Source organism: Cuculus canorus, chromosome 5 (assembly GCF_017976375.1).
Source record: "Cuculus canorus isolate bCucCan1 chromosome 5, bCucCan1.pri, whole genome shotgun sequence".
NCBI classification, from domain to species: Eukaryota; Metazoa; Chordata; class Aves; order Cuculiformes; family Cuculidae; genus Cuculus; species Cuculus canorus.
This window is the reverse complement of record NC_071405.1, coordinates 65,974,071-65,992,270: the sequence shown is the minus strand read 5'-3', so window position 1 is coordinate 65,992,270 and position 18,200 is coordinate 65,974,071. Positions and strand designations below refer to the sequence as shown.

General features: G+C 38.3%; 1 long non-coding RNA gene across 3 annotated transcripts in view; it reads left to right on the top strand.

Moving 5' to 3' along the window:
* Positions 1-16,846, top strand: part of LOC128852385 (uncharacterized) — an 83,502-nt gene extending 66,656 nt beyond the window's left edge. For all 3 annotated transcript variants that reach the window (XR_008450202.1, XR_008450203.1, XR_008450204.1), the window contains exons 3-4: positions 9,935-10,096; positions 10,886-16,846. This is a non-coding gene — a long non-coding RNA (uncharacterized LOC128852385). The remainder of the gene's footprint in view (positions 1-9,934; positions 10,097-10,885) is intronic.
* The last annotated feature ends 1,354 nt before the right edge of the window (positions 16,847-18,200 follow it).

Here is an 18,200-nt window from a genome sequence, read left to right as displayed (position 1 = left end):
GAACTGCCTACTGTATTCACACAACATCCACGCGATAACAGTGGCACCCATGGATACTGTACCATACACTGGATGCATTAACCAGGTCAAACTAACTTAATACGAAGCTTGCACAAGAAAGAAGTTGGATTTCACAGTGGTAACAAGCTGAAGTGCCAAGCGTTGTACCTCTCCCAGCTTCTCCCAGCTCTGCCTCAGGCTTACTGCAGAGAACATCTAGATCAGTGTAGCTGAGAAAGGCTTCCAAAGTCACTATGAGGCAGAGGATACAGAAATCCTAAGGCCCTGTCTTCAAATGATCTTTCAAATTATAGAGGATTATTGTGGTAGAGTTGGTATCCAAGATGCTGGGGCTTTCTGCTGGGTCCAGGACTCCTAGATCTCCTCACCAGGCAGACTCTGTTCCATTGGTCAGAGACACTGCAGAAGGGTTCCCTCTTCGGCAGAGAGCCAGAAAACTGATGGTTTGTCAAAACTCCTATATAAATACAAGAAAGAAAATATCCTTAATAAATTTAATTGCCTAAAATGCCTTCAGATTTGTCTCCTGAATAATTTCATTTCCATTTACTGTGCCCTGGACACAACGTCATCCCCCACGGTGTTGCCCACAGACTATGTCCTCACAAAGGATGAAGGACAGGCTGAGACAGAAACTGGGCTGAGGCAGGAACCGGTTTGCTACTAAACCACTACAGTGGGAGAATTTCAGTGTGGCTGTGGGAGAGCAGGAGATCAGGGCCACCGTCTCAACTATTAACTGGCTTTTCTTGAGGACTCATTGTAGTCTGGAGTGAGTATCCATTTAGCTTGTCTCTGACTTTTGTCTCCCCATGTCTGTTTCTCTTCTTATTCCAAATGACTCATGGAAGAATCTATTCGGAGAGAAGTAGTTCAGGTAGGAAGCAAAAAAAAACCCTTCAAAAATTCACTTTCTAAGCCCCTTGCCCCATCTTGGATTTTTCAATAAATTTTGCTCTCTTCCACTCCATGAAATACCAGACAAAGCAGAATTATATTCATATTTGTTATTAGCACGTATTTAACCACTTGTAGCGTTCATTGAAAGGATTTCTGGCCACCCTGATTCCATGACTTGTACAATTACATTATCTAGACATATTGCTGTTCCAATTGTTTTTTACCATTGTACATAGAGGATGAATCCCTGTATGAGAAAATGGTGGTAGATCTTAGAGTGATTTGCTGAACCGCAATTTTTCATCCTGCTAAAAATCATTATAGAGTCATAAGAATTTCCTGAAGTATTTATTTTTTAATTTATACTATCAAGTTTTATCAGTTTCCTGATTTTCATGTCTAATGTTAAAGTATTGCATAAAGCAACATAATGATGTTGCTTCTCTTCATTATAAGTAAAAGGGCTAAAAAGTCAAAGTTGCTTTTTACTCAGATGCTAAGAGTTCCTTGTAATTAATTCTTTGCTATAAGCTTACCCTTCTTTTTTAAAAAAACCAAAACCAACAGAATAATAACAACTACAGCAACAACGATACTTAGCCATGAAAAGTGATTTTTTTTCAGGTATCCGAGGCAGCCTATCAGCACTCATGGTGTTCCCAGCAGTGCACATTATACCCAAAGTATGATTTCTGCATTTCATGCTTAACAATCAGTTGTTTTCCTTCTCTTTCGGAGACCACATAAAGTGGGTGATACGCTCTGCTCTGGTTCTTTGTACCCCTCATCACATGCCACAGCAAAAAAATATTTCTGAGTTGCCTGAATTTTCCTTTTGACGTGAAATACAAGAAGTGGCAGTTATTGCTTTTGTGCATCCCATCCTCTTCTTCGGCAAAGGCTATACCTGGAGAAGAAAGCCATAGCTGCGAGGCAGACTGTGAACGTGGTCTTCTGCTAGTTGGCTCCTCTTTGGCACAGGACCAAACAACAATCCCTCATTACTAGTGGAATCAAGACTATTAGAAAGCAAAGGGCAAAATCCGGAAAGACCAGTCTCCATCTTCTGCCCGGTGATGGAAGTCTCTGCTCTCTAGAAGAGTTATAGTAACTAATTCAAAGTCACGATCCTTTCAACTTTTCTGCAAATAGAGTTGAAGAGTTCAAGCTGAAATGCAAATTTCACTGCTATTTGGGTTTTGTACTGACAAGTTAAGAAAAGACCGGAAAGTCAAACTTAGAATAATTTATCAGAAACCCTGTGTTGTAAAATTAATTTTATAAAATAAAAATAGTGATCTCAAAAAGCTGGAAGCATTTTTGATGAAAGAGCTTTCTCCTTCTGCAGTTTTAACCATTTAATTTTTTTAATTTCTGCTCAGATTTAATACCATATTGTTCTTAATTTCTTTCTCCAACTATCATTAGATTTACAGACATTTTTCATCTGTATTTGGCTCGATCCTTTCTACAGTCTCTTTTATCAATTTAATTGCTCTAATATTAGTAGAACAACTCTTGTCCCAGTACACACAGGTTCTGGCTTCAAATTCCAGGACTTCTGTGAATGACAACTTTTCGCCCTAAGTCATTGTTTGAAACTCTAGCATGGATGACACTGAATGAAAATTACTTCTTTACAGCCTAGAAAGCAATGGCCTCTGTTGAGTGGAATAAATTTGCTCAGTAGGAAAATAACTTCCACCTAGTGGCTTTCCAGAAAACTACCATTGTAGTGAATTTCTTGTGAAACTCAAATTTCTATTTTTATATAATTTGTGAGTAATCCTGCCACCAAAATCCATATTCAGTTTTCAGTGAACTCAAATGCACTACTTAGACATATATAGTACTTGGTATATAGTTCACAGTAATTTTAGCGTCACCGTGCTTGTGGATTTATAACGCCAACGTAATTCTGAAAAACTTTAGGCTGAAACTTCTTAAGATTTCTAATAGCAAACTGATTTTATTCCAGTTCTCTATTTCACGTTGAAAACATATTTAAACACTAACTCTACTAATATCCTCATACCCACTTCAGAAAAAGCCCTCTGTATTATTTCCGTACTTAAACTACCAACTCATCAAAATTGTACACATAACCATTTGGGTACTGTGTATTAGTGGAATATAAATGACTCATAAATCTGGTAAGATATGAATCCACTGCTTAATTTAAAAAGGGATTATTCTAGAATTTAGCATTATACATCTGGCAGAGCTGAATAAAGAAAAAGTCATGGGAATGAAAACGAAATACATCATTTCTCTGGCCGTTGTAACAGTAACTATTCTGGATCAGTGATTTCAATACTAATTTACATGAACTGAGAACGTGGCCATTGGGCTACTCTGAACATTGTCTTTTTTTTTTTCTGGAACACAAGTATTAAGAAATTATTTTTAAATTCAGGCAGACAGAGATGAGTTCCTGAATTACGCAGTTAGTGTTATATAGCATTCATATGGAGTATGAAGGATATATATATATTGGTTGAAAAAGGACTCTGAAGAATGGCATGGCCTGATAAATAATTTTGATTTAACTCATTAGATTGCTACCTATGGGCTAAATTCTGAAAAGTAATCCAAACTTCTGCTTTTGTGACAGTAAATTTCTAAAAAAAGCAGTAGAAATATTCAGTATAGCAAAGGTATTTGTTACAATCTAAGCAGTAAATAGAGAAGCTCATAATAAGCTGCAGTGAAATTAATTTTATAATTTTTAAAACACCTAAGCTAAGATAAATGCAAGAAATAAACAAGCATAAAACCCCCATAACTATTACAGTGATTTTGGATTTTTTCCCTTTCCAATAATCTAAAGTATTTAGTAATATAGACTAAGGAATGAACAATTTTATTGCCTCTATTTTGTCCTTTATTTAGCTATGTAACTTATATATAGCCCCATATCTTTTTTTCAAAATTATTAGAGGGTGAATGTTGCAAATTCTTTGTATATATGTGGAAAATTACACCAAATGCAGGACAAAAAGATTGTGCTTTATACAGTAAAAATAATTGTTGTTAACAACAATTCAAATTAATTTACTATAGTTCTCCTCTCAAATAAATGCGGAAATGTTACTCTCGTAATATTATTAATATATATTCAAGTATACTTGTAACATTATCTTAAGCTCGCCGGACACCCTGTACCTCTCCACTGTAAACTCTGATGACATACACTCTACCAGGGGTTTTGCCAAAGGGAAAAAGAAGGAGCGGAGTCAGAGCGGTAGAACACAGTTAAAATGTTTCGACTGCTATTTTAAAAGGTCCCATCGTATTCTGTACTCACAACACTTATCCTAGATAGAAAAGTTAAATTTATACTCAGTTTTGTGTGCAACGGGTAGTTCGGAATCCACCAGCTGTGCCCAAACTTTGATTCGCTAATTCTCGCTGGTTATTGGGAGTCAAGGGGAATATTTTTTGCATGTGTGTGAGTGGTTAAACTAATTAAATAAGTTAAATGAACGTTATGTTAAATTAGCTGATTACTACATGGCAATTTTTATTAATGTGGGTCTTATCAATGGAGTTTTTCGTTGTTTTTCTTTAGTTGTTTTTCTTTCATTCCTCGTGACATGCAATAGTTAAGGCATTCTCCGTCAAGCTGTGCACTATGTGTCAGCTCTATTACATGAAGTATAACAGTAGGACGTAACGAGATTGAGGCTTTAAGTGTGTGATGGGAGATCTACAAAGCCAGGCAGCCTTCCTCAACCCTGACCATGGCCTCTTCGAGGCTCAGAGACCTCTAAATGTGGTAGGAATTCTCTTCAGATTTCTCTAGAGGGTGGTGAGATCCTATTCCTCTCTTTCAAACCAGCAAGAAAGAGGAGCTTATCCCAGTGGATCCAGGAGAGACGGGAGAGGAGATGCAGGCCTCTAAAATCAGCACCTGCCTTTCATCTTTCTTTCCTCTCCGAGGATGTAAACAATAATATTTTCCAAATCGTCCATTTTATTCTGATGTTGTGTAGTGAGACGTCAGGAACAGTCTGAGGATTGCAGTGTACCCATTTCTATCTGTCTTAAGTTGTCATTATAGCTCCGAAGTAGAATGTCAGTACTTGCTTATTTACTATAATGGGTATATATTTATTCAGGCTAGCGAATTGCAATTAATTTTGTTTATGGAAGGCAAAATTAAACAATTAAGCAATCAAACATACTGTACAAATTTGTCAGAAAACATCACAAGAAAAAAAGAATTAATCAAAAGGCAAATGACTCCTTGACTTTGTCCCCAAGATTTTAAATTTTATTTTGGAAGAAGGGAAATCCAAACAACCAGAGCACATAGAAGTTTTTAGATTAATAATTTTATAATTGTGGGCAATTTTTAACCTCAGTAGGTGGAATTAAACCTCTTTTATTCTCAGTACAGTGAAGTGATAGATTCCATATCACGATTCTGGAGGACTTCAGAGACAATTAAACCTGCACCTTCCCACGTCCTCCAAATTAGGCAAATAAAGCACTCCATAATCCATGAATGCTCTATTAAAGCTGTCGGAAAATGCATCTGGAAAAATCTGGCTATAAAGCTGGAAAATTGAGGAAAATTAAAGAAGTTGAATACAAACAATGTCAGCAGCAGTGAGAAAAATACAGAACTGTGATAGAATCCGACACGCAGATCAGTCCTGATGCCAAAGCACTGATACTTAGGCAACTCCTGCATCTTGTTCAGAAAGACAGACAATATGTAAAGAGCTGGGGGAAGAATATTTTGAAATATTTCTGTGATGGTTATTTGCACAACAGATATGGAAGGAAGATGATTTTTTTTTTTTTTAACTGAAAAGGTATTTGTTGCTCCAAAAATTAATAAATGTTCATAAGTTTTTGCATTCCTAAAAAATCCAGATATCTCCATCACCCCTCTTTCCTCTCTTTTTTCCTCAACATATGTTGAGTTTGGATAAAAAGAAATAATTCCATTACTAATTGCATAAAAAAATGTTAGGTATTTTATTTCTTCAAAAGAATCACTGTTGCTGATGTTTTGTAAAAAGGCGACATTTTGACAACAATCAAACTGCAAAATAATTGCTATTGAAAAATAGCTGGTGTGAGGTCTAAATATGCTTATTTATTGCTTTTCCTATCACTTAAATAAATACCACCATCTTGTTCACCCAAAGTGTGAGCTTTGTAGATCCAGTTTCTGAATGTTGGAAAAGGTGGAAAAGGCACGAGAAGAAGGTGACCGCCTCAAAAGGGGGTGTGTGCACCCGTCTGGGGGGCACTGATCCATGCATATAGAGGGGAACATAAATGTTTTATGTTATATTTGACAAAGGGGAGACACGGATGTTTCCAAGTTTATTACCAAAAAAAATCTATCACTGTGTTGCATCACAAGCCAGACTATAGGATGGATTTATAAATCCACTGCAGAAAGTATACTGTCAGAGACAGATGGCCTTCAAGAACCATGTCATAGGAAAGCCAGCTGTAAATCTAGCTCTGTTCTTCAAAACTCAGTTCCTCCTGTTTCACCAGTCAGGTTGAAGTACTTTGTATTTAGTGCTTAGAACTCTAAAATGTATTAGTTTATCACAGCATAATATCCTGACACTAGGATACGAGGCTAGAACATTTTATTCCTTTTGATACCAGTAATGAAAGCTTTTATTTTTAAATTTCTACCACTCAGTGCAGTGCATCAAACAATCAGTTTAAATATCTTTAGGGTTAAGTGCACTCTTGTAATTTAGAATTAAATTATTTTTATTAAGCACTTTTACTGAATATCTGCAAGCTTTACAACTCTGTTGATTAAGGATCTGATAGTGACTGGTAAAGCAGCCACCTCCATGAATTAGGGAAGCATTAGTGAGTGCATTCTGTCTATGATCCTTAGTGCTTAGGGAGTATTTAAAAAAAGAAGTGCAGTTCCTGTAAAATGTAGCCATAAAATGCAAGTAAATGAATGTAAGTGAAACTTAGTGCTTGCATTGCACAGTGACATCGTTTAAGAGGTTACAGGCATTTTTTCTAGAGTGAGAACAGATCAGATAAAATTACCACTGGGCTGAAACTTCAAGTGCAGAGTTTTTGAAGTATTCCCCTGTGACACTGAAACTCTGAAATGAAAAGCTAGCTGGGAATATCCAAGATGTGAATATCCAAATGGCCTGAGCACACATCTGGGACCAAGGAATGTGCACCGCTTGTGGATAGTAACCTCTTCTGCGAGCTTGCACAAGCTCCTTTATTTTCAGAGATGTTGCTCTCTCTGCTCTCTCATTAACTTCAATGGGAGCCAAGAATACACAGCACCTTTGAAAATCAAGGGGCTAAACTCACAGCTTCAGTTTCCCCATCCGTAAAATGAGGCTAAACCTTTCTTATCAGCCTCATAGAGCTGTTGTGAAGATTAATTAGATAATGACTGCGAAGCTCTTTGAACACGAAAAGTGCTAAGAATTGTTGTTACCAAATGACGGCAAAGATTGGGCTATTCTTCATTGCTGTCAAATAATAATAAAGAGATGTGCTAGCCTAAGGAAAAGAGAGGTGGGAAATAAAGGGCAATAATGGCTGCTGTTGTTTGCGCATATGGTACTGAATAATCTTTGCAAGAAGCAGCCAATCTTGTGAAAAGCTATCTACTGTAATGGTGCTAGGGTTATTGACAGGTCTGGCTATAAGTGCAGGTTCCATTAGATACATCAGCCGCAATGTATTCGCGGCAAATCTCACTGATGATTGCCCTCCTGCAGAGGGAGAGATAAGACAAACTATGATTGAAGTAAAAATGTAAACAGTTAAAAAAAAGAAATAGAAGTCAACCACTGCTCTCCCACAGGGGCAAGGACCAAGGATTGTTGCACCTGCGAAGCTGTAATGACATCAAATGTTAATGTGATATGTGATTGTAGCACAGATACTGCTTCAAGCTCTTGCCGAAGAATTTATGTTGTTTAGTATTTTTATATGTATATTAAGTGAAGTGCACTTTGCTAGTCTGGGGCAGTGCAGGGCACAATACCAGCAAACTGAAGGGGTTTCACACGAGTCAAGTTAACAAAAGCATTCTCGAGCAGTACAAGTTAAAGCTTGTGCTTTTTACAGGTCTCCAGCAAAAGCCTCTGAAGTAATACTGATTCTGAACTAATATTGACCCTCTTAATATCAGGGTTGTGTCATGAAGTATACATGCTACAGTTTTCTGTTTTGTATTTGAAGTTTGTATTAGACCTATTATTCCAAACCCACACTATTCATTAATATCAATACCCGATATAAATTCTTCTCTTTGGCAGCTGGAGAGAGAGTGAGTGATACCTCAGGGATAAAAAAGTACTTCCTAATTTCCCAGTGACAGGAAATTTTTACAGTAAACACTAACATTAAATAATTTTCCAGTCTGAAGAATGGTGTAATACACACCCTAGAGTTTTAAAGCAATTGGCCAAAGAAGCATTCTAAGGTTGATTTATGCATATGGCTTAACAAATAATGCTGCCCCAGCAGCTGGCCATTAGTTCTTTCGTTCCCCACTCTTTTCCCCCAACCTCAAATAATTTTCACTCTTTAGGTTAGTTGCAGTCACATTTAGCAGAGGCATAGAAGTAGCAAAGAGAATTAATTTATTCTAAATTTTAATTGGAAAAAAAATACTGTCTGGGTAGAAGAGAAAGACTATTCATGCCACAAAAGGAGAATTCATTGTCCCTTAGACTCAGCAGCAGCCAGCTTATTCAGTGATCACACATGTACTAACCAGCTAGCCAGCACGTCTGTGCCAGATGTGCTGGCTCTTCCCCAGCTGGCAGGGCAAAACACAGAGGTAGAGAACATGGAAAGAATATAAAGAACATAGAGAACACGGAGCTTTTGTTGCACTGGACATACAGGAGATGGAAGGGAGGTGGAGACAGGAACAGTGGTATTAGAGATCAAAGACACTGGAAGGAGTGCGCAGCAGTGGTATAGTAAGCTCGGTGATGTGATGGAGGAGAGCCAGAGACACAGCGAGGATGACACGGCAGAACGGTGTTGGGAAAGATTTAGAAGACATGGAGAGAGCTGGGATGACAGCAGTGATTTGGTGGAAGATATAACTCCAAAGAAAATAAGGTTTAGCTCTTTCTGCTGCTCATGGAAAAAACTTTTTAAAATACTCTAAAGCTGTCAAAGTTTCAGTGGTCTGGAAAACATCTAACATGGCATTTTGGTTTTTAATGCACAAAAAACCATTACTAAAGTAAGTAAAAATCTAGTAACTCTATATTCATTCCAGACAAAATACTGGGACATAGAATAGAATGGCATCTAATCAGTAAGTTTATAAAGAGAGTAGCACAATCGTTTTGAGTGAATGAGTTTTCATGGGAAATTAGTGATAGAACTGATTACATCTTTTGATGAAATGAAAAGGTTCTGTTGCTAAAGGAAGTTGCTTAATATAACTGAGCTGGGATATTCTACCTCATACGCTGACCTTCTCGTTAAAAGTGACACAACATAAAATCTGGGTAGCATATTTTAACTGGTGAGAAAAGGCTGATACAGCTAAAAAGTAATTGCATAGAGGGCATCATTATATAATGGGGTTCCACATACATCTATTCTTAGTTCAGTGCTATTCAATATCTTTATCAATGAGATGGAAGAAAATAGAAACTTGTTGTTGGTAAAGGCTGCAGATGCCATATTCACATATAAGAAGTTAGTACGTGACCTGATTTTTAGAGGCACTAAGCATATTTAGGCAATGAAAAAGGAGGATTTTGGCTTAGGAGCTAAACCCACAGATATGTAGCTATTGCAGTGCCAAGCTTTTAAGCACCTTTTGGGCTAAACCCATCTCAAAATGGGTTTCATAACAGATGGTAAGAGAGAGATGCCCAAACTAGCCAGTATAGAATCACACTGTTCTTCAGTGCTCAGGCAACTATTTCAATCTGTCAGATCAGAAGAAAACTGCTTTATCTCAAAACCTTCACACTGAATTAAAGACTTAATTGCTGTTTCATACAACCAGGCTGTCCAGCAGTGAGAGTACTTACTGAGCCACATGACTTACCAGGGATGAACATCCTCCTTTGGTGTGAGCAAGCTGACAGGTTCACCTCTTGTCTTCCAGGAAAATGTCTTTGCCTACAAGTTAAGTGCATGGAGGTACTTTCCATCCTTCCTCTTTAAGGTGAGGCGCTATACAGAAGCACTAGAAAAACACCACATATGCTCAGGCAAGCATTAGATGATGTAATATCTACCACCTCTTCTGCCCTCACCAGCTGATGGTGAGAAACACAGTCTTATTACAAAATCATTCCCTGCCACCAGTTTTTAAAGCAAAATCTGGGTCAAGAGAAAAAAATGTGAGTAGGTAAGCAGATGCTGGCAGATTCTCCCTTTCTATGCATGTAAGTATAAAAAAAACCCCAAGGCATCAGGATCCTGCTCCTTTGTAGTCTGTGTAGGAAGCTGATCAGACAATGCTACCAGTGCTGTTGTTCCTCACATTAGGCTTCATTTTCCATGGAAACCAATACAGAGCAGAAACGGCAGGTAAAGATAGTGTGTCTCCACCTGAGAGGTATGCTTTTACTTACATCCCATACCTGGATCAGAGGATGGAGAAGTATTCCCATATCTTGCTGTTCAAACATAGCCTGAGAGAGCAGGAGTTCCTCCTCAGTCTTCTCTCTCTCTCACTATCTTACATGCTCTAATCTATCCCCTTTTACTAATTTCCTCCCTCAGGTAATGAATCCCAGACTTTTCTATTTCTTTTCATAAAACTTCCTTTAGGCCTAGGAGTAAAGTGAATGCCTGGCATAACCATCGCTCAGACAGCAGATATAAAAGTAGTGGAAGGAGAGAGTAAAAAAAAAACCCTAAAGAATTTTTATTAATTCTGATAATTAATTAGTGATAATAGAAAAGGATATTAACCCCTCTTTCTTTTATTCATTTTTCCAAACTACAGTTACCTAAGGACAGAAGCTGTGCAGACCCTCCTGAACCATATATTTATTATAGTGACCGTGGGCAGTGCATTCTCCAAAGGTACTCCTTTCTTCGTGTCACGGCTGGAAGTACTAACAAGAGTGCCACATGCGGGTGTATTTTCTATAAAGTAGACCATTACCAGCTAAAAAGTAAAGGCAAACTATCAATTCACTTAATGTGGAGTTCTCAATGAGCATTTAGATGCTGCCACTTCTGGGCACTGATGGCTATATCAGAATATCTGTAGACGCTTGTGACCTGCATTCCAGGCCTGGACTACCTGATGAGCTGGCCACAAGGGAACTGGCTGAGCAATTCCATGAGGGCTGTGCTTTTGGAGAGAGCCTGCAAGATCTACAGCTCTTATTGCCTGAAGGTGACTTGCGTAGGAGTTTGGGGGCGTTTAAAGTGATTGCAACTATAGCTTTCATGGTCATTTTACAGCCCTGCTGTACTACAAGAGCAGAACATCTTTGTCCATGGAGAAATTACGTTCCTTTATCTATACTTGTCCTTATTTCTTCTAATGTATAAAATGAACTGTCTTAATGTCCTTCTGCAATAACAAAATTCCAAAACGACTACTCATTAAAGTGGGTCTTCCTTGCATATGGACTACTTTATATCTGGGCTGCCGTGCAGGGGGAGATATCCAAACTGGCCTTAAATGACTTAGATGCAGTCTAGCCATTCCAGCACAGCTGTCAGCTTGGATCAATTTTCCCTTCAGAAAAAAAAAAAATAAAAAATGCTGCCATCAGTAGGAATGTTTTGTGGCTGAGCTATCTTGATCCCCCACTACAGTTGCAGCAGGGATCTAGCCTATTTATATCCTTCAGCAAGGAGCAAGGAAAGAGTGCTCCTGAAGTGGGAATTGGTGTGCACCCCATTCCCATTGTACCTCTAATGTTAGAAGGAGTTCAGCTGTTCTCTGGAAAAGCTCCTCATTTGGATGACTGGAGTGCAAGGGTGCACTGTGGCAAACAACTACAGTCTGGGGATCAATACAGTACCAACAAAAGCCAGGTCTTTTATTAGATATTGTGGGGTTTATTTCAATTTTACCTAGCATGATTTTCTGCCACTTTATGTATTTAAACACTTCTTCAACCCAGAATGGAGTTCTCCCCAGCGAAGGTAATTAGTAGCTATCAGTGTGCAGTATGGAACTGTTTTTCTCATTTTGCTCCTGTGTATCACACTAACACTGCCTGATAGCAACAGAGGGCAGCTATAAAAAAATCTAACAAGAAAATTAACAATAATGCTTCAAAAATCATCACTGAGGACCTGATCATGCTAATTGATGTTTAGGATGACTCATCCAATTAGTTCTTTGAAATAGGACTGGTTGCTGTTCTTACATTATTGAGATTGCTATGTTGTAGACCTTTGACGGTATGAAGCAGTCAATGAATGCAAATTAATGAACATTGACCCATAGCCGCAGAAACAATTACATCTATGTTATCTTGCATCAGCATCTACACTGACCATCCACTAACCATCCTTCAGGGTGCACTCTGAGCTCTTCAACTGATAGCAAATAGGGAACCTTAGAGCACCATACCTGCAGGCTACTATGGATATCCGGATGATCTACAGAAGCCCAAGTTCTTTCTGTCCTACAAAACCACAAGCTTGTCCCAAACTGCTTTTCACACTCTACCTCAGATGTCCTGTGCCACCATACAGAGAAACACCACAAATATTTAACCTTGACGGTGTCAAATGGCTGAGATAAGGACAACACAACTTCTCCTCCAACTTGGAGCCTCATATTCTTCTTTCTAAATGGAAATCGGATGGAAGAGACTCCACATTTGAAAACAACAGCTAAATCTATGCGGAGATGATTGCCTGTTCGGTCAAGCTAGTGTGCTGGTGAGCTAGGGAAAATGTTGAGAGATGCTTCAAGCAAGGGTAAAGATGGATAATTTGCAGTTGTGTACAAGAAGAAGGTACAGAGTCACCCACTGAAGAAAGAGGAAAACACCAAAGAGTCTGAACGCAGACATACTCTCAGAAGGACTACAAATGAAATATTCAACATAACCATCCAGCGCTGGCCTCATTACAAACAGACCCACGGAAACCTCCATTGTCACCACGCAGCTACGTGAGACATATCCCTGGGGCAGAGTGCAAGACCACTGCCAGCAAGGGGTAACTACCCAGTACTGCACTTCTGCGCACTCTGCTACAAGTCAGGAGCCTCTCCCTGCCTGAAAGAGGGTGGAAGAAGAATGCGGAGTAGGGCTATGAGACCAGGATCAGGCGAGCAAGATGGGAGTACACAAGAAACTAAGTAGAAAATGTCTTCTAGAGAGATGCTGGAAGCTGGCAGGTGGGAGGCAGGCTGTTGGATGTCTCCTTGTACATTTTCTTTGTGCTCATGTGAACATGAATGACTGTTGCTTTAAATCTTATTTGCTGTCTGTTTTCAAAAAAAGAATTGAGAAGAACTGTGTATAATTATATACAGAATATTAATCTTCTTCCTGGTGATCTACAACTCTAGCATATTCATCACACTGGAACTGTACTCAAAAGTATTTTCATCTGATTAAAACCGCTGATTCATCGATGCATATAATCCTTTGCTAATATGTATATAAATGGCTCTTAAGAATTTGCACATCAGTTATTCCTCATTTTCATTGTTATTTGGTTTTTCTCAAACACAGAGTGCAACGCTGAAATTTTATGTTTAAATCTAGGTTTTTTGAGAGGTAAGGTGCCGTGATCTGGGTTGTGGTGGAGGAAGTGATGGAGGAAGCTAGAAATACTAACATCTGATTTTAGCTCTGGCCCTGACTTCCCTTTGTAGATTTGGATAAGTCACTGCTGTCATGCCTACACTGGGGTCAATATTGCAGTCACCTTCAATCCTGGACCCACATATTTTTAGGAATTGTGAATACTTAAACATGATCACGAGCCATCTACCTCAATACTGGAAAATGCCACGCTTCAGACTGTGAAGCTCACTCTGACATTACTCACTATACTACGTCTTTCTGCACTTTCTCGGAAATTCACATGGGAAGATACTTGTATACTTTCACCAGGACTGTGCCAACTTGCTGTTCTTTACTTCTGACTCTTTCTGTACCTCCTTCCTTATTTTACTGTTTATAAAAAGAAGCTTGCTTAGAAGAAGAGACAAGGCTGCCAAATGTTTCACAGCAGTGTCCCACAGGGAAACTTGGGATAAATCATGGAAACATAGAATCATAGAATACTTTGGGTTGGAAGGGACCTTAAAGATCATCTAGTCCCAACTCTGCCTTCTATGGGCAGGAACATCTTCCACTAGGTTGGGTTGCTCAAAGCCTCGTCCTAACTGGTCTCGAACACCTCCAGGGATGGGGCATCCACTAATTCTCTGGGCAACCTGTACCAATGCCTCACCACCCTCAAAGTAAAAAATTTCTTCCTAATATCTAATACCTATCCTCTTTCAGCTCAAAACCATTGCCCCTTGTCCTATCACTGCACTCCACGATAAAGAGCCTCCCCCAGCTTTCTTGTAGCCCCTTCAGTTTCTGCAAAGCTGCTCTAAGGTCTCCCCAAAGCCTTCTCTTCTCCAGGCTGAACAATCACATGTCTCTCAGCCTGTCCTCATACAGGAGGTGTTTCAGCCCTTTGATCATCTTTGTGGTCCTCCTCTGGACTTGCTCCAACAGATCTATGTCTTTCCTGTGATGAAGATTCCAGAACTGAACGCAGTACTCCAGGTGAGGTCTCATGAGAGAAAAGCAGAGGGGCAGAATCCCCTCCCTCAACCTGCTGGTTAAGCTCTGACGTAGCCCAGGACACGGTTGGCTTTCTGGGCTGTGAGCGCACATTGCTGGCTTCTGTTGAGCTTCTCACCCACCAGCACCCCCAAGTCCTTCTTCTTCAAGGCTGCTCTCAACCCCTTCTCTGTCCAGACTGTAATTGTGCTTGGGTTTGTAGAATCTTACCTATATGATCATGAACTAGAAACGCAATGCAAACAGTTTTGGTTTACACCAAACAGCCCATATACATATATGATAAAAAAAGGAAATATCGGCTTATGGGGCTCAAATTTTTTGTTTGAGAATAACTTCAAGGTGAACACTATATATCATTACAGACATAGCCTTAGGGAATATACATATAACAATCTCAATACCACTCTTGTCAAAATCTTCAAAGCTGCAACTTATCCCATAGGATAAGAAATACTATCAGTTAAAATTCCCGCTACTTAACTATCTCTTTCCACACATGTTCACAAATGCTCAGCAGCAGAACATCCATCTCATACCTCCATTCCCTCGTCCATATCAAGAAACTGGGTACATCTCACCTGTGTCTCTTGAGAAGCCTGAAATAGTAGCAGTGCTCAGAGCATGTGAAGGGTGTGTCAAGGAGATTGATTTTGTGTGAAACTGAGTGTTATTTTATTAGAAATAAAGGCATGTATTGACCTGCTCTTTGTACCTCACTCTGATAATCTGAGCACTTCCCCTAGGTTCAGTTCTCTCCTTGGGCTAAGAGAAAAAGCAAGGTCGAATCCACAGCTCTCAGAAGCAAAGCTTCACTGTTCGGCTGAAATCTCTTCTTGGTACACATATTCTTCATTGGTTGTTGAAGCTGTTACACAGCAGTCCTAAAATCTCCCCAGTCTTGTGAGTGTTTGAGATTTTATGATCATATCCCAAGTCCCCAGTTCTCTCAATCTCTTTTTTTCCTCTGCAAATTACTTAAGCAGTTTATGCCAGGAAAAAGATGCAGACTTCTTCATCCCACGTGGAGGGAAGTTTATAAAGGGTTATTTATACAGCTGGAATTGTGAGAGCCTGGAAATCAGTCTTCCTTTTGTGTTAGCTTAGGCAGCTTCACACTCACCTGCTATAAACACTATTCTGAGTTAATGAACTCCTCCCATGTCTTGATCCTGGGTAGTTATTATAAAAACTTGTAAGGCTCAGTATTATGGTATCCAAGATTCTTTATGAATTTAACTACTAGGACAAAAGTTTCCATTCTGAGTATGCAAATGTCTTCAGTGCCTCTGAAAATTAGATCATGCCTCCATCTAGTCAGTGCCTAATTTTACAGTTGATATTCAGAAATGTTTGCCCAACCTCTGTATTTTCTGGTTTTTGTTTGTAAAAATGGAACATTAATACTTAATTGCTTCTCAAAACTTTGTGGGAATTAATGCTTCTAAAGCATTTCAAGAATGAAAAGGACCACATAAACTGACAACTACTGTAATTAAGTATGAATTATTTAAAATGAAAAATTTGTATTGCAAATGAAGTGTTGGAGCAATATATTGAACAAACCACCAAAAAACCTCACAAAAATTACTAACCAAAACACAAGGCTTAGGCATATCACAGTACGACATCTTAGCAAAGTATTGAACGTCAACTGAGCTGTAGAAATTTACCATATTGTTTCCATGGAAAGTAGTTTCATGTGAGATATTTTACGTTGCGTTTGGTGCAGACAGGAAGATGGTCAGTCAGGTAACTTCGGCTTAATGAGGAGCCTTCAACAGTAGTTTCATAGTGACTGCTACTCACTGCCGTCTAACTGTTATCCTGTGCCTTCTTTTTGTGGTATGGAGATTTTTTTTCCCTTCTAGTATTTCAAATGTAAGTTCTGTAGGGGAAGTAACCACTGTTTTATTACCTGGACCTAGAACAGTTAGGCTTAAGCTCCTGTGCTGGCAGATGATCCAGTATAGATAAATATCAAGGATAATTTTAAGGACATTTATTATCAATAACTACATGCAGCCAGGTACAGAATTCAAATATGCATTTAGAGCAAATGCCTCAAGTGGAAATTTTCTAGATGAAACATAGGCAGTGGACTCGGTTTAGGGAAAGGGAAACCGATAATTAATGTCTAACACGGTATAATAATATATGATATTTAATAAAAGCATTCCACTAAGAATTACTTACCAATACTTTGAAATATTTATATTTCAAATTTAATTTTATATTTTTATTTAATTTTATATTTTTTGAAAAGTAGTGGTGTTAATATTGCAAGTTTTGCAGACATTTTTGCGAAGTCATCCTGTTCAGCAAAAGACCCGATGGCTGGGAAACGGCTAACGTAACGTAATTATTGAAGACATACTCTAGGAACACTTCAGAAAATTATAGACCATTTAGTCTGGATGCCTTTTGGGAGGAGGGAATCTTAAAAAAGCATTTTTGGACATTAAATGGGTACCAGTTAGAAAAGCACAGCCTGATGAAGGATAGCCAATATTGCTTCAGGAATGAAAGATCATGATTCACTACCTTCTGAATTTCTTTCAAGTTATTCATAATCAAGGGAATAAATAGATAGCATGCACTCGGTTTTCATTTTCAGAGAGTATTCAGGAAAATTTTAAATCAAGGGCTAATATAGTGTATTGTGATGTTATTAAAGAAATAAAGTAAGTAGTTTTTCTAAAAGGAAAACATTATTATTCTGAAACAGAAGAAGAGTAACACAGGTATTAATGATAGGGCTTTGTACTTTCATCTTATATATATTTAGTGACAATCGTAAGAACAAGATCAAGCTATCCAAAACCACACAATTTAAGTCTCAACGGAGTACTTAAGCATGTATATAACTCAAAGCAGATGCTGAAACAGTATTGTTAAAGTAAGTGGAATTACTCCGGTGCTTAAATGATTTACAGACAATGGCATACGCAGCCCCTTCTAATATAAGCTCGCAGATTCCAGACAAAAAAAGAAGCAATTGCTGCAATATGTTTTCCAGGAAGTTAAGCCGATAATTACAGGACACAGTTTTTTAACGTTCCCCCTCTCAACACTTCCAAAATACTGAGATTTCACTTACGAGCCTCTGACCCATCCAACTTCATGATCTCATCCTCTGCAACATATTGTGCCCCAGCTCAGAAAATTTCATGTGCTTTAAAACAAAAAAATGTATAAACAAGATTTTTTGAAAACAACTAAATATTCTGAAAGTCTCAAAATCCTTGGAATACTTAACTAGGATAAACTGTTATTAAAATATCAAAGATTAATTGTGCAGCACACTCAATAGGAAATTATTTTATGATGTGGAATTAAAAAATTTAGATAGAAATATACAGAGATCAACCAAGATTTGGGGCACTGTAAAATTTGTTCAGTAAAGTTCATTATTGTATCAATTTATATTAAACATGTCACTACTAAAAGATCCAAGTACATAATTATGCAATACATAATACTTAATACAAACTAGAACAGATTTAGCTAAAAAATTCTCTGCTTTCTTCTCCA